The sequence below is a fragment of the Malaclemys terrapin genome, chromosome 1 (genome assembly GCF_027887155.1).
Source record: "Malaclemys terrapin pileata isolate rMalTer1 chromosome 1, rMalTer1.hap1, whole genome shotgun sequence".
Taxonomy (NCBI): Eukaryota; Metazoa; Chordata; order Testudines; family Emydidae; genus Malaclemys; species Malaclemys terrapin.
The window spans coordinates 302,486,759-302,500,105 of record NC_071505.1 but is presented as its reverse complement, the minus strand read 5'-3'; the positions used below and the strand labels follow the sequence as shown (position 1 = coordinate 302,500,105).

The 13,347-nt window shown below is 44.9% G+C and overlaps 1 protein-coding gene across 3 annotated transcripts in view; it reads left to right on the top strand.

Annotated features, from left to right (window-relative positions):
- NBEA (neurobeachin) overlaps positions 1-13,347 on the top strand; it is an 817,568-nt gene that overhangs the window by 627,054 nt on the left and 177,167 nt on the right. The gene's annotated exons all lie outside the window — the stretch shown is intronic.

Here is a 13,347-nt window from a genome sequence, read left to right as displayed (position 1 = left end):
GAAAGTACCACTGAGTTTTGCTATAGGAGCCATAGTCCAGCTTTCCTGCCATGCTAGACATTCTTTGTACTCCTCTAGCAGTGCAAAATGGGCTATGGAGTTGTTTTAAATGGGCAACTAAAGGACGAGTCAGGAGAAGGTGGTGTAGCTGGAATGCCCTTCATTCCAATGATTTGTGGTCAGCATAATGGTTTGTTGGGGTCCATTACAAGCTGGCATAATTTAGAACAGCTCTGAAGCAGCTCTGACTTACACTGGACAGAAACAGGCCTCCAACAGCTCGTGGTAGTAGAGCAAAGGCCATCTTTGCCCTCTCCTCTCTCAGATGAGCAGATCTGTGATGTAACTGAGGTTCTAACCACAGAACTTTGAATTTTCTGAGTTTTGTGGATCTCAATTATGAATCATTATGCAGAATTAAGTTTTTCCCCATTCATGCATTTGGCTACATTGCATTGGAGGAAGTTGTTTTGTGGATCGGGGATTGGTAAGGATGATCTCATATATGTGGTATCTAACATCATGTGTCTTTATAAATTAGGTATTGCATTTGTTTTTGTACAACAAATGTGATAATTTTAAAAACAGCTACAATCTAGAAAGAAAGAAATTGATCAAAATGTAGTCCCAAATTTTGGGATTAGTGAAGCAAGCACATTTACTTTTATACATGAAGTTAGTCAACACAACAGAGAATGTTTGTTGTTGTTGGTTTTTTTTCGGGGGGGGGGGCGGTGTTAAACATTATATAGGCAAGGATGGTATCAACATAATTTTGAAAAAGTTAGCCTATGCAGTAGAAAAATTGCTGTCTTCAGCTTGCTTCCAAATTGCATCCATAGATCACAGCTCTTGGGGGCCCTGCACTGATTAAATCTGACTTAAATATCTGCTGTGCAGCATCAAGACCACAACTATAGAAGGAGGGAAATAACCCTTATCCCTCTATTCCTTTTTTTACTATCTGTCTTGATTTGAAACTGCTAATATTTCACCAAACTCAGTTTTCACATTTTTCTTATATTTATTCATGTCTAGTTGTCCTCTTCTATTATAATTTTTAAAATTTTGCATAATTGTAAACTTCTGGGTCTTTAGAAATTTCTTTATCATGTTGGTCCCTGAAGGAAATAAATTAGCACTCAAGTTTTGCAAAAATGTAGAATACATTGTTCCTCTAAGACTGGCATTCATTGTAGTTGCTGTGTTTGGGACAGGAACATTCTGAGAATCACATACCTCCTTACTACTCAAGCTACTGATGCTAGTTGGGAGTGTTTCTATGCCAGATTTTATAACTACCTTGGTATCTTCACCCTCTGCACAAGTATATCTGTGTCTGCTCCTTTTGCACTCCTGGCATTTGACAGCTCCACAGGATCTGTGCTATGCTCCAACCTTTAAACAGTCCCTTGGAGAAACCCCCTCAGGGTGCCAGACCCCTGACGAATCCCACTCTTCCTTAAGGGTAGGCCATATAACCTTAACACTTCCAAGACAGAGCCTCTGGGCTCCAGCACGCCTGTTTGATACCATGAGCTTTACCCAGCCAGCTCAACAGCGTTAGACTCCTATCCAGAGACTTTTTGCCCTCATTAGGGATCTATGCACCACAGCAAGTATATGCAGTGACACCAGGCAGCCTTTCAAAACAGAGTAGAGTTTATTAGAGTATGTCTACACTGCAATGTAAGCCCAAGGTTAGTGGAACTCAAGTCGATGAACCCTGGCTTTGAGAATCCAAGGCTTGAGCATCATTACCAACCCTAGGTTATGATTTTTTTTACGTGGGCCCAAACCTAGGGCTCTGGTGTCCCCAGTGCAGTACGCAGACCTGAGTCCAGTCAGCCAGACCCCAGACGTTATAGTACGCTCCTGAAATATGGCTGTTTTAGCCCTTTGTTTATGGTGCAGTGTGTGAAAACTTGACTATCCAGGTTGCACATTACAAGAAGTTTGACTGGCTCACCAACACATCATTTTGGACTGTGTGCTTCTGGCAACTGGAGCCAACAACATGGAGGAGTCACCATTTCAAGAATTTCTCTTGCCTGGGCTTTCACACTTGTTTCAGGAGACAGACAGAACTTCTGTGAGATGCTAGTGGACAGTTTGGTGGTGTCCTCTGACCCACCACAGGCACCTGACAGAGCTAATGGTGGAGGAGAAGGAGGACACAGTCATCGCAGACTCAAAGTGGCTGATGCTGCTTATGAGACTTGGTATAGCACCTGATGCTCCTGGAGCAGGGCCACAAGCAGATCTGGGATGACCAGGAGTAGGTCCAGAACTTACACATAAAGAAAGATACATTTCTGGAGCTTTGTGAGCAACTTGTCCTAACCCTTCCCAGTGTAAAGACACAGCATTAGGACGACCATGCTGGTCCAGAAGCAGGTTGCTATATCCATCTGGAAACTGGCTACCTCAGACTGCTACAGGCCCATTGCCAACCAGCTTGGTTTTGGAAAGTTGACTGTGGGTAAAGTGGTGGTGGAGGTTTCTGAGGCAATCAGGCGTGTGGTTTACCCCAAGGTGGCAGACACAAATGATATTCCTGAAGTAATTGCTGAGAGAATGGGGTTTCCAAGCTGCTCTGGGGCTATGGATGGGACTCATGTGCCAATAATTTGCCTTCCTCAAGAAGAACATGAGTACATAAACCACAATGTTGACACCATACTTATGCAGGCACTTGTGGACCAAAGAGATATTCAATTTATGAATATCAATGGAAAAGTTCGTGATGCCAAGGTTTTCTGCCAATCAGAAGTCTACATTCATGGACAGGCTGGGACACTATTCCCATCACATGACATTGTCATAGATGGAGTTATTGTCCCTACTACTATTCTGGGGGACCCCATGTACCCTCTTTGCCTTTGCTTCTGAAACTGTACCCTGATCTCAGAGGCCCTGGCAAAAGAAGATTTAATTACACTTTCAGCAGGTGTAGAATGTTGGTTGAATGTGAATTTGTTAGATTGAAATCCCACTGGCAATGTCTACACACCCATTTGGATTCCAGTGCCATTAATGCTCTCCATGTTACTGTGTGCTCTTCACAATCTTTGTGAAGCCAAAGGCGAGCCATTTCCCCTTGATTGGACCTATCAGTGAGGGGCCACTGAACTGGTACACTCACCCAGAAAGTGCACCTACCACACCTGGAGCTGGATGCCCCCAGGCAACAGAAATCAGGGATGCTTTGTGCTCCCATGTTAGGGACTTGCATGGGCCAATGGAAGAGGGAGAATAGTACTTTTATGAGTGTGTGTGTTTGGGACGGGGCATTGATTCCTTGGGGGAGAGAAGATGGGAGGTTGATTGCCATGCAATGTACTTATGAATGACATGACCGCTTATAAAATGAGGGGTGGGTGGGTCTGATGTCAGTAATTGATGTGTGGATTGATATATACAGCTGTACTGAGATATGGATTTTGCATACAACTTCCCAGTTGTCCCTGATCATGTGCTTACCATTATTATCTGAAATACACACTATATGATGTGTTGCAGTGATGGCAGTAATATTTCTTTATAAAATAAAACTCTTTATTTTTACACATTTATTGGAAAAGTACAATATGAAACCATTGCCTGACAGGCTAGCTGCCATTAGCACACGAGCAACACCAAAAGCGTTAAACATAACCAAGAACAAAGTGCATAAATAAGTGAAAACAGTGACACTATGTACAAGAGCCCCCTACTATTGCATTCACCCTTCCCTTCTTTCCATATTTTCCACGTACTTGGTTCTAGGGCAGGTGGGTGAAGGCGCCCACACGAGAGGTTTTCAGCACTGAGACCTGCATGGGGTTGCTTGTAGGGCCTGATTGTATGGGCCTCCCAGCCATGGAGTTGTCCAACCTGTTCCTGGAATGCAGGGCACTGCAGAGTGGATGCAACCCATGGTGCAGGTGCAGCAGGAGTCTGCATTCTTGTGGTCATAAGAGACAGCTGCTGCTCTAACTGTTCTCTCTGTTGCGCTATATCTTCCTCCCTTAATTGCCGCGCCTGTTCCAGAAACTGTGAAGCAAGTGTCTGCTACACACTGCTACCTTGTCCTCAAGCTGTGAAGCCAGCCTGAGCCTTTCTGCTTGCCTCTTGGCATGTCTTTCCTCTTACCACAAGTCCCTTTGCTTTTGGTACTCAGCTTGCTTGTTGGCCCTGTCCAGAACTTCAACAATAAGTTAACCACAAAACACTTCCTTTTGGAACAGTCCACAAAGGTACGGTGAGCCAGACTTCTGCAGGGTGGGCAAGCTTTGGAGGTATTGCAGCTTGTAGAGATGAAGGAGCCTGGAGTAGAACAAGACACAAAGGGTTATTGTCTAAAGTAGCTCAATGCAGGAGCACAGAAAAAATCATTCTGGAATTTCAGGGATAGAAAACATTACTTTTTACAACTGAACTCCACTATGCTGGCAGAGGGCTGCTTCAGACCACAAAAGTCCTTGGACACAGCCAGGTTAATCACAGTGAAGGAACTGCTGAGAGAATGGTAAGTTAAAAATCACAACTTTGAGGGGTTCCGCCCAAAAAATTGAGTTTGGGTGTAGGTTGGTGGCCACACTGTGCTATATAAGCTTTTTCTATTATTTCAGGCATTGCACATATTGGACGAAATAACAGTTCTTATAGTGCCCAGTTGGTGACTAAATAGAACATCTACAAGTGCAGTGGGTTGATGAGCTACTGAGATGGCCCTGAAAAATAAGCCCTTTCCCGAAATGTGCATACCTATCTGGAGTTCCTGCTACTGGAAGAGTTTGAAGCTTTCAGCACCCAGGATTTGGTCAGAATTCATGAGTGAATCAACATGATGCTGTGTTAGCATCCACATGGTTTAGTGCTTCTCCACAGCTGACGATACAGCCTGTTAGGACTGCATGCAAACGCACAGAATTCCATTGCCATTTCCCTTGCCCCACTGCAAATTTCTAGACTGAATTCAAGTGCCTGGTTATATTTCGGATTAATGATTTTGCCACCCGTAGAATGCAGGGGCTACATTTAACAGAAATGGACTGCATTTGAAAATGAATATATTTGAAGCTCTTAGCAGCATATGTACAGAGAAGGTAATGTAAGTTTCTTATTTTAACAGACTGGAATATAGTAGCAAAAATGTGTACCTTGCCAATAAAAAAATTCACTTTTACATGCTTGTTTGACTGTTTGCATTTCCTGTTCTCCATTAGCAGATACACATTGCTGCCTGGGGTTTATATAATATATTTTGCATTGGATCATAGCATGGAAATCCCTCACACTCCTATTAGTAAACCCAAAAATGGAACCAGAAACTTATCAGGGTCCAGGGCAGCTTCTTCCTGTTCCATTTCTGCTGCCGTTTTCACAGTGGGCTATTCCTCCAGGGGTGCATCAAAAAGCTCTTCCAAATAGGGCCTCAGGGTGTGCTGCAGCCACTCTTGAGGCAAAGCCTCCTCTGGAATTGGTTTCATCAGCAGACTTCCTTCATTTGCGTCTTTCAGGGCCTGCTGCTGGCTACCATTGGTTCCCATGCTGGTTTCTGGGGCTAGCTGGTTGCCATTGCCGCTGACCAGGTCATTGTGGACCACCAGCTCAGTGCTCAGCGCAGTCCCCGGCACCCAGTCATAAAATGGATCTGGTGCTGGTGAGTTGCCAGAAGTGTGATTCCGGTTCTTGGTTTTCTAATCCTCAATCTTGAGTTGCTTAATCCATTCCCTGTACTAGTCATCAGCCTGGTAAATTTCCAACACTGTCAGCTTCTTCACTGTTTGCTGGTGTGCATGGTCATTCCTGGTACTCTTACTAAAATCAATTGTTTGGCTGACTTTGCACCAGAGATTAACCAAAATCTGGCTGTGCTCCCACGACCATGATGCAGCATGCTTTCTAAAGGATTTTTTCTGGTTGCTATCCATTGCAAATGCAGAAGGTTCTCCTAAGGTGTGTTTGCAGCTCAGCATTCAGAATAAAATGGAAGGGTTAAATGCCAAGCTGCTGTTCTAGAAAGGCAAAAGGTGCTTCTGTTTACCAGGAGTCTATTGGTGATTCTTGGAAGATAGGGGACAAAGGAAGTTGGCCCATAGCATTCTGGGGTACTTTTAGCGAACTCTAAAGACCTGAGTCCATGGGAGATGTGTCTGTACTGCAAAACAATAGGGTTCAAACCCTGGGTCCCACCTTGACTGGGATCTTCTACCCTGGCAGTATCCTAGGACCTGGGTCTAAACCCAAGTCCAAGAAATTTGTATGTTGACAGAAGAGGGGTTACAGCTTGAGCCTGAGCCTGGGCTTACATTGCAGTGTGGACACACTTAGTCAACTGGAATGCAGCACTGGAAAGTCCTTCGGTTAGCACAGAGAAGGAAAGGTTAAGACAGATATCCATTGTCAGGGCTCTACCCAGCCACAGTGAAGTGGAATCCATTTTGGCATGCACCCTTGCTCTCTCTGTCCCAGGTGAGAGCTTCTGTCTCTCTCCAAAGGCCAACTCTTAAGACAGTCATCTGACACCTTTTGGTTCATTGTTCTCCTGCAGGATCCCTGCAGAGTTCACAAGTTCGGCCTGCTGAAATTTACTGTTATTAGGTGTCAATTGTTCAGTCCTTGGGGTTCCCATTGACTTTCTGGATCCTTCAAGTCAGCCAGTCCTTTAATGACCCAATCATACTGTCCCAGACAGTAGAGCTACATGACACACACATCTCATGTATCCTGCTGTGTCCCAAGAGCAGCTTTTTAAACCCTTTGCATCTGCTGCGTAGCAATCCCTAGGCAAATAAGTCATGCCATGCATATCATTCACAAAAATATTACTGCAAATTCCCACTTGGTCACAATATTATCTAAGGGATAAAAGAAAAATAAATCCTTGATATTGGGAAGGATCTGGAAATAACCTCGGGTGTGATTCATAAAATGTGATGCTGAAGCAGAAGCGTTCAGTCGAGTGTAGTTGAGTTGCATGGTGTGTACTGATACCTAAGGCTACGATTTGTCATGGAGTATTTTTAGTAAAAGTCATGGACAGGTCACAGGCAATAAACAGAAATTCACAGGCCTGTGACCTGTCTATGACCTTTACTATAAATACCCCTGACTAAATCTTAGATGCCCAGGGGCGCTGCTGCTCTGGGGGTCCCTGGTACCGGCCCCACCGGCTGCTGCTCAGGCAGTCCCCAGGGCCAGCTACCCAGGGCCGCTCAAGCAAAGGCTGCTCCGGCTGCCCCCATGGATGCTGCTCCAGCCGCCTCTAGAACCGCTGCTCAAGCTATCTCTGGGGCCAGCCGCACCGGCCACTGCTTGAGCAGTCACCGGGGCCAACTGCCCGGGGCTGCCCAAGCAGCGGTGTGACTTTCCCCAAGGCCACATGAGCAGCTGGCCCCCAAGGTCAGCCACACCGGTCACTATAGCTGCAGATGTCACAGAGGCTGTGGAAAGTCACGGAATCCATGACCTCTGTGACAGCCATGCAGCCTTACTGATACCAAGTCTAGCACCTACCACTAGCCCGTTAAGTCATCCTTGCAGCACTGAATGTTTAGTCACAACTGAAATGTCTGATCTTTTCTAATTTCTGACTAGAATTGAGTCTAACTTAATGTTGTACTCTTGACCCCTGTACAAAATCCTTTTGGGGTCTGAACACAACTTGCTTCGGTTTGAGCTAATCCTCCTCAAGCCTCTCTGTTTTGCACTTTGTCAATGACAGCCCTTTCCCTCAACCCCTCCGTTTAAAGTTTGACCATGCGCCATATAGCTTTTTATGCCATTAGCTGTATCCAGTTGTCCTCTGCTTCTCCACATGTGCTGTTATCACATAGCCTCCTCCAGAATTCTTAAGCTGAAGATCCTTCAAAAGGTCTGTCTGAAGGATTTACTGTTAGAATTTAATTTGGAAAAGGAAACAAAAACAGTACGTATCTACCTTCCCTGAGGTGGTGATGTCCACACTGTTCCATCTTTCCCTGGTGATACTAAGAGTTTCCAGGAATTTCATACCATACCCAGCATTCCAAGAATTATCTGCACTGGTGATTTTTGTGTCGATCATACAGAGGGCAAAAGCTCCAAATGCACACAGATGTGTAATGCCCACAAATTAAACTACAAAATCATTCTTTAGAATCCACAGTATTTGAAAGGACAGTAACACCCAAGGTCTGTAACAATTATTCACTTGTTTTGTACGATACATCAGTGTTTCACAATGGCAGCTAAATTAGAAATAATGGCTTTAGAATAATTAAGATCTTCTTTTTAGTGATATGTAAGTGGACTATTTTGACAAGGATTTTATTGTTCAAGAAGACTGTTGCACATCTAGAAATAGACTTTTAGTCTAATAACTCAGATGAGGGCAATCTTAGTTACATGCTGCTGCTGCTTCCCAACCATACCCTAGCTAATGTTTCCACAGAACATACAATCATAAGGTTAGCAAAAACACCTTGCTCACAAAAGGAGGAAATAAGCCTGAGATAAAAATGGCCAATATGGTAGTAGCTCTCAGACTCACTGAAAAATGAATGTGGGTATTAGAGAAAGTCAGGCACCAGTACTGAATTTATCAGATAAGTGGGCTTGTTTTAGTGGATATAAAAGGATAAGTACTCTGAACATGGCAATCAAAGAAACTACTTATAAAAGAATGTAGTGAGCAGAGCCTCATATTTTAACACTGGGCGGTGACCTCTTGAAAGTTTAAAAAAATAGTGTTGGAAGGAGAAACACAAGCCGAGTAAAATTTGGCAAGGAAAAAAAGAACCAAAACCACAAAAATATCTGCATTTTTTAAAACCCCAAAGAGGAGGACAAAAATGAAGCAACAGTGCCAATATTTGTTTAAAAATATTCTGAGAGAGGTTTTAAAAACTGATGTGGACTGAGGAATTGCAATAGCACATAGTATAATATGCTCATCTTGGAGATCACAGTCCTCCAAGACTATTGGAGTAAGGCTATTAAGGTTTGCTGATAATAAAAAACCTTAAACCCAGGCAGTTCAGAAAGGCAAAAACACAATCTGATCAAAAGAAAGTGAGGTCAATATATGCAGATTTAGAAATATATGTAGCTATAAAACAGTTGTGGACTGAAAAATATGTACAGAAAATAAAACAATATAATGGGTGAGATCTTACAAGTGGTTATTTTTATTGTGACTGTGAACTGAAGCAAAAAGATTGGATGATCCCAAAATGGCCCAAATACATTTTATAAGCCTGGAAAATCCAGAAATGGCAATGAAAACATTCTGGTTAATAAAGAGCAGTTTTACTAGTTTCATTTAAGCTGTGTGGTTACTGGCTGCTTGCATTTGTGTTCTCCCTTTTCCAGGAATTTATTCATATGATGTTTTCATCTTTTGAGAATTATTTTTGTCTTTTAAAAATATATATTTTGTTTCCCTTATATGTTGACATATATTAGTACCATTATTTTCTCTGTTTAGTTACAGTATTTGTATTTTTCTTGCTAGACCTAAAGACTTAAGTCTGTTCAGTGTCTTGGGAGATGATGGATAAAATGATTTTCAGCTGTTTTGCTTGATTTTTAAGAGTATATACAATATTTAGGATCATAAACTGTTTATCAAATCCATTAGTGCAGATGTGATGTCATTATTGACAGGCATTACTAATATGTCTCAAAAAGGGGAGAATGTCAGTGGTCCTTAAATATTCTTTCTCTTCAAGAAAAACTCTTGACTCTGGAATGATTCAAAGTTTCTAAGGCCAAGAGGGACCATTGTAGGGTTGCCAGGCATCCCGTTTTCAACCATTAAAAGTCTGGTCAGTTGTGCAGCAGAGCTAAGGCAGGCTTCCCTTCCTGCCCTGGCTCCGCGCAGCTCCCAGAAGCGTCTGGCATGTCCCTGCGGCTCCTAGGAACAGGACCTGCCAGGGAAGCGCTGTGCGCAGCCCCCACCTCGAGCGCTGGCTCTGCAGCTCCCATTGGCCAGGAATCATGGCCAATGAGAGCTGCGGGGACGTAGGAACCCAGACATGCCGGCTGCTTCCGGCAGCAACGCAGAGCCAAGGTAGAGCCCCGCTGTGCCACTGACTGAAAGTTGCCTGGGGTAAGGAGCCCATACCTCAAACCCTCTGCCCCAGGTCGGAACTCCCTCCTGCACCCAAACTCCCTCCCAGACCCCGCACCCTTACCCCAGGTTGTAACCCTTTCCTACACCTAAACTCCCTTCCGGAGCCTGTACCCTAACCCCTGCCCCTGCTCTGAGCCTCCTCCTGGAGCCCACACCCCCTCCTCCAAACAATCCCCTACCCCAGCCCTGAGTCCCCTCCTGCACCCAAACTTCATCCCAGAACCTGCATCCCAACCCCCTGCCCCGCCCTGAGACACCTCCCGCACCCCAAACCCGTCATCCCCAGCCCCACCCCTAAGCCCACAACCCCAGCCAGAGCCTGCACCCCTGCCCCCTTGGCCCCAGCCCAGAGCCCCCTCTTAAATTCCCATCCAAGGTCCTCACCCTCTTTCACACCCCAGACTGGAGCCCCCTCCCACAGTCTGAACTCATTTCAGGCCCCATCCTGGGGCCCTCACCCCCAGTTGGAGCCCTCACCCCAACCTCATGCCCCAACCCAGTGAAAGTGAGTGAGGGTGGAGGAGAGTGAGCGACGGAGGGAGGGGGGCTGGAGTGAGTGGGGGATGGGGCCTCAGAGAAGGGCCGGGGTAGGAGCATGTCTTCAGGGAAGGGATGTGGCAGGGGGCTGGGCAGGGATGTTCGGTTTGTGCAATTAGAAAGTTAGCAACCATATACCATTGTGATCATGTACTCTGACCTCCTGTGTAATGCAGGCTAGAGAACTTCCCTAAAATAATTTCTAGAGCAGAGCTTTTAGAACAAACATCGTTCATGTCAATTACCACCAAGTCACAAACTTCTCTTTCTGGAGCAGGAGATTGAGAAGCAGTATCTATTCAATTCCAGATACAGTTCATCATTAGTGATTTATTGGGTAGGTTCCAGTCTGGGTTATAGTCTTCCTTGGAGTTGGTCATATTTGTTAGTTATGAATGGTCTTCTGGTTTTAGATTAGAGTCAGCTGGCCATTTTGGTCCTACTGGGCCTCCCAGCAATTTAAGAAATGATTAACCCTGGATTGTTACTTCTGTGACTGAAAAGCCTTCTTGTCTATGGTTTCCTGTTGTACCTGGAAGATGGGAGTCAGGTCATGACGTTGAGTGATTGTGATGGTTTCCTCTTGTTCCACCCATTTTTTCTGCTTATGCATGCACAAAAAAGGGTGTTCTTGAATTTTGGACTCTGGTTCTGGCTTCAGGCACTGTAGTCAAATTAACTCACTCTTATGGACAAATGTGAAGAGAAAGAGGCAGCTGCAAGCATGTCCTAACAAGGCAGAGAGGTGGGGGGAAATGATAGCCACCTGGCTACAGAAAAATAGCAAATTCCACAGCAAAGGTGCTAAATTTTGTGTCAACTTGGAAAAATGCCAAATTCTCTGGCTCATTAATTGTGAAGTCCATGGGGCCCTAGTTGAAATGTATGATGCCATTCCCACTTATCAGAGTTATTGTTTCAGACTCAGGCAAACTTTGCTGCATTAAGCAACAGAGGGTCCTGTGGCACCTTTAAGACTAACAGAAGTATAGGGAGCATAAGCTTTCGTGGTAAGAACCTCACTTCTTCAGATGCAAGTAATGGAAATTTCCAGAGGCAGATATAAATCAGTATGGAGATAACAAGGTTAGTCCAATCAGGGAGGGTGAGGTGCTCTGCTAGCAGTTGAGGTGTGAACACCAAGGGAGGAGAAACTGCTTCTGTAGTTGGATAGCCATTCACAGTCTTTGTTTAATCCTGGTCTGACGGTGTCAAATTTGCAAATGAACTGGAGCTCAGCAGTTTCTCTTTGGAGTCTGGTCCTGAAGTTTTTTTGCTGTAAGATGGCTACCTTTACATCTGCTATTGTGTGGCCAGGGAGGTTCGCCTACAGGTTTTTGTATATTGCCATTCCTGATATCTGACTTGTGTCCATTTATCCTCTTGCATAGTGACTGTCCAGTTTGGCCAATGTACATAGCGGAGGGGCATTGCTGGCACATGATGGTATATATAACATTGGTGGACATGTAAGTGAATGAGCCGGTGATGTTGTAGCTGATCTGGTTAGGTCCTGTGATGGTGTTGCTGGTGTAGATATGTGGGCAGAGTTGGCATCGAGGTTTGTTGCATGGATTGGTTCCTGAGTTAGAGTTGTTATGGTGCGGTGTATGGTTGCTGGTGAGAATATGCTTAAGGGTAGTGGGTTGTCTGTGGGTGAGGACTGACCTGCCTCCTAAGGTCTGTGAAAGTGAGGGATCATTGTCCAGGATGGGTTGTAGATCACTGATGATGCGTTGGAGAGGTTTAAGCTGAGGACTGTAGGTGATGGCCAGTGGAGTTCTGTTGGTTTCTTTTTTGGACCTGTCTTGTAGCAGGAGGTTTCTGGGTACACGTCTGGCTCTGTTGATTTGTTTCTTTATTTCCTTGTGTGGGTATCGTAGTTTTGAGAATGCTTGGTGAAGATCTTGTAGGTGTTGGTCTCTGTCTGAGGGGTTGGAGCAGATGCAGTTGTACCTCAGCACTTGGCTGTAGACTATGGATTGTGTGGTGTGTCTGGGGTGGAAGCTGGAGGCATGAAGGTAGGCATAGCAGTCGGTGGGTTTTCGGTATAGGGTGGTGTTAACATGGCCATCGCTTATTTGTACTGTGGTGTCTAGGAAGTGGACCTTCCGTGTAGATTGGTCCAGGCTGACGTTGATGGTGGGGTGGAAGCTGTTGAAATCATGGTGGAATTCTTCCAGGGTCTTCTTCCCATGGGTCCAGATGATGAAGATGTCATCAATGTAGTGTAAGTAGAGAAGGGGCGTGAGTGAACGAGAGTTGAGGAAGTGTTGTTCCAGGTCAGCCATAAAAATGTTGGCATATTGTGGGGCCATGCGGGTACCCATAGCGATGTCACTGGTCTGGAGGTATATATTGTCACCAAATTTGAAATAATTGTGCGTGAGGATAAAGTCACAGAGCTCAGCAACAAATTGTGCTGTGTCATCCTCAGGAATACTGTTACTGACAGCTTGTATTCCATCTGTGTGTGGGATGTTTGTGTAGAGAGCCTCTACATCCATGGTGGCTAGGATGGTGTTTTCTGGGAGGTCACCAATGCATTGTAGCTTTCTCAGGAAATCAGTGGTGTCACGGAGATAGCTGGGAGTGCTGGTAGCGTAGGGTCTGACTAGGGAGTCCACATATCCAGACAGTCCTTCAGTGAGAGTGCCAATGCCCGAGCTGATGGAGCGTCCAGGATTTCCAGGTTTGTGGATCTTGGG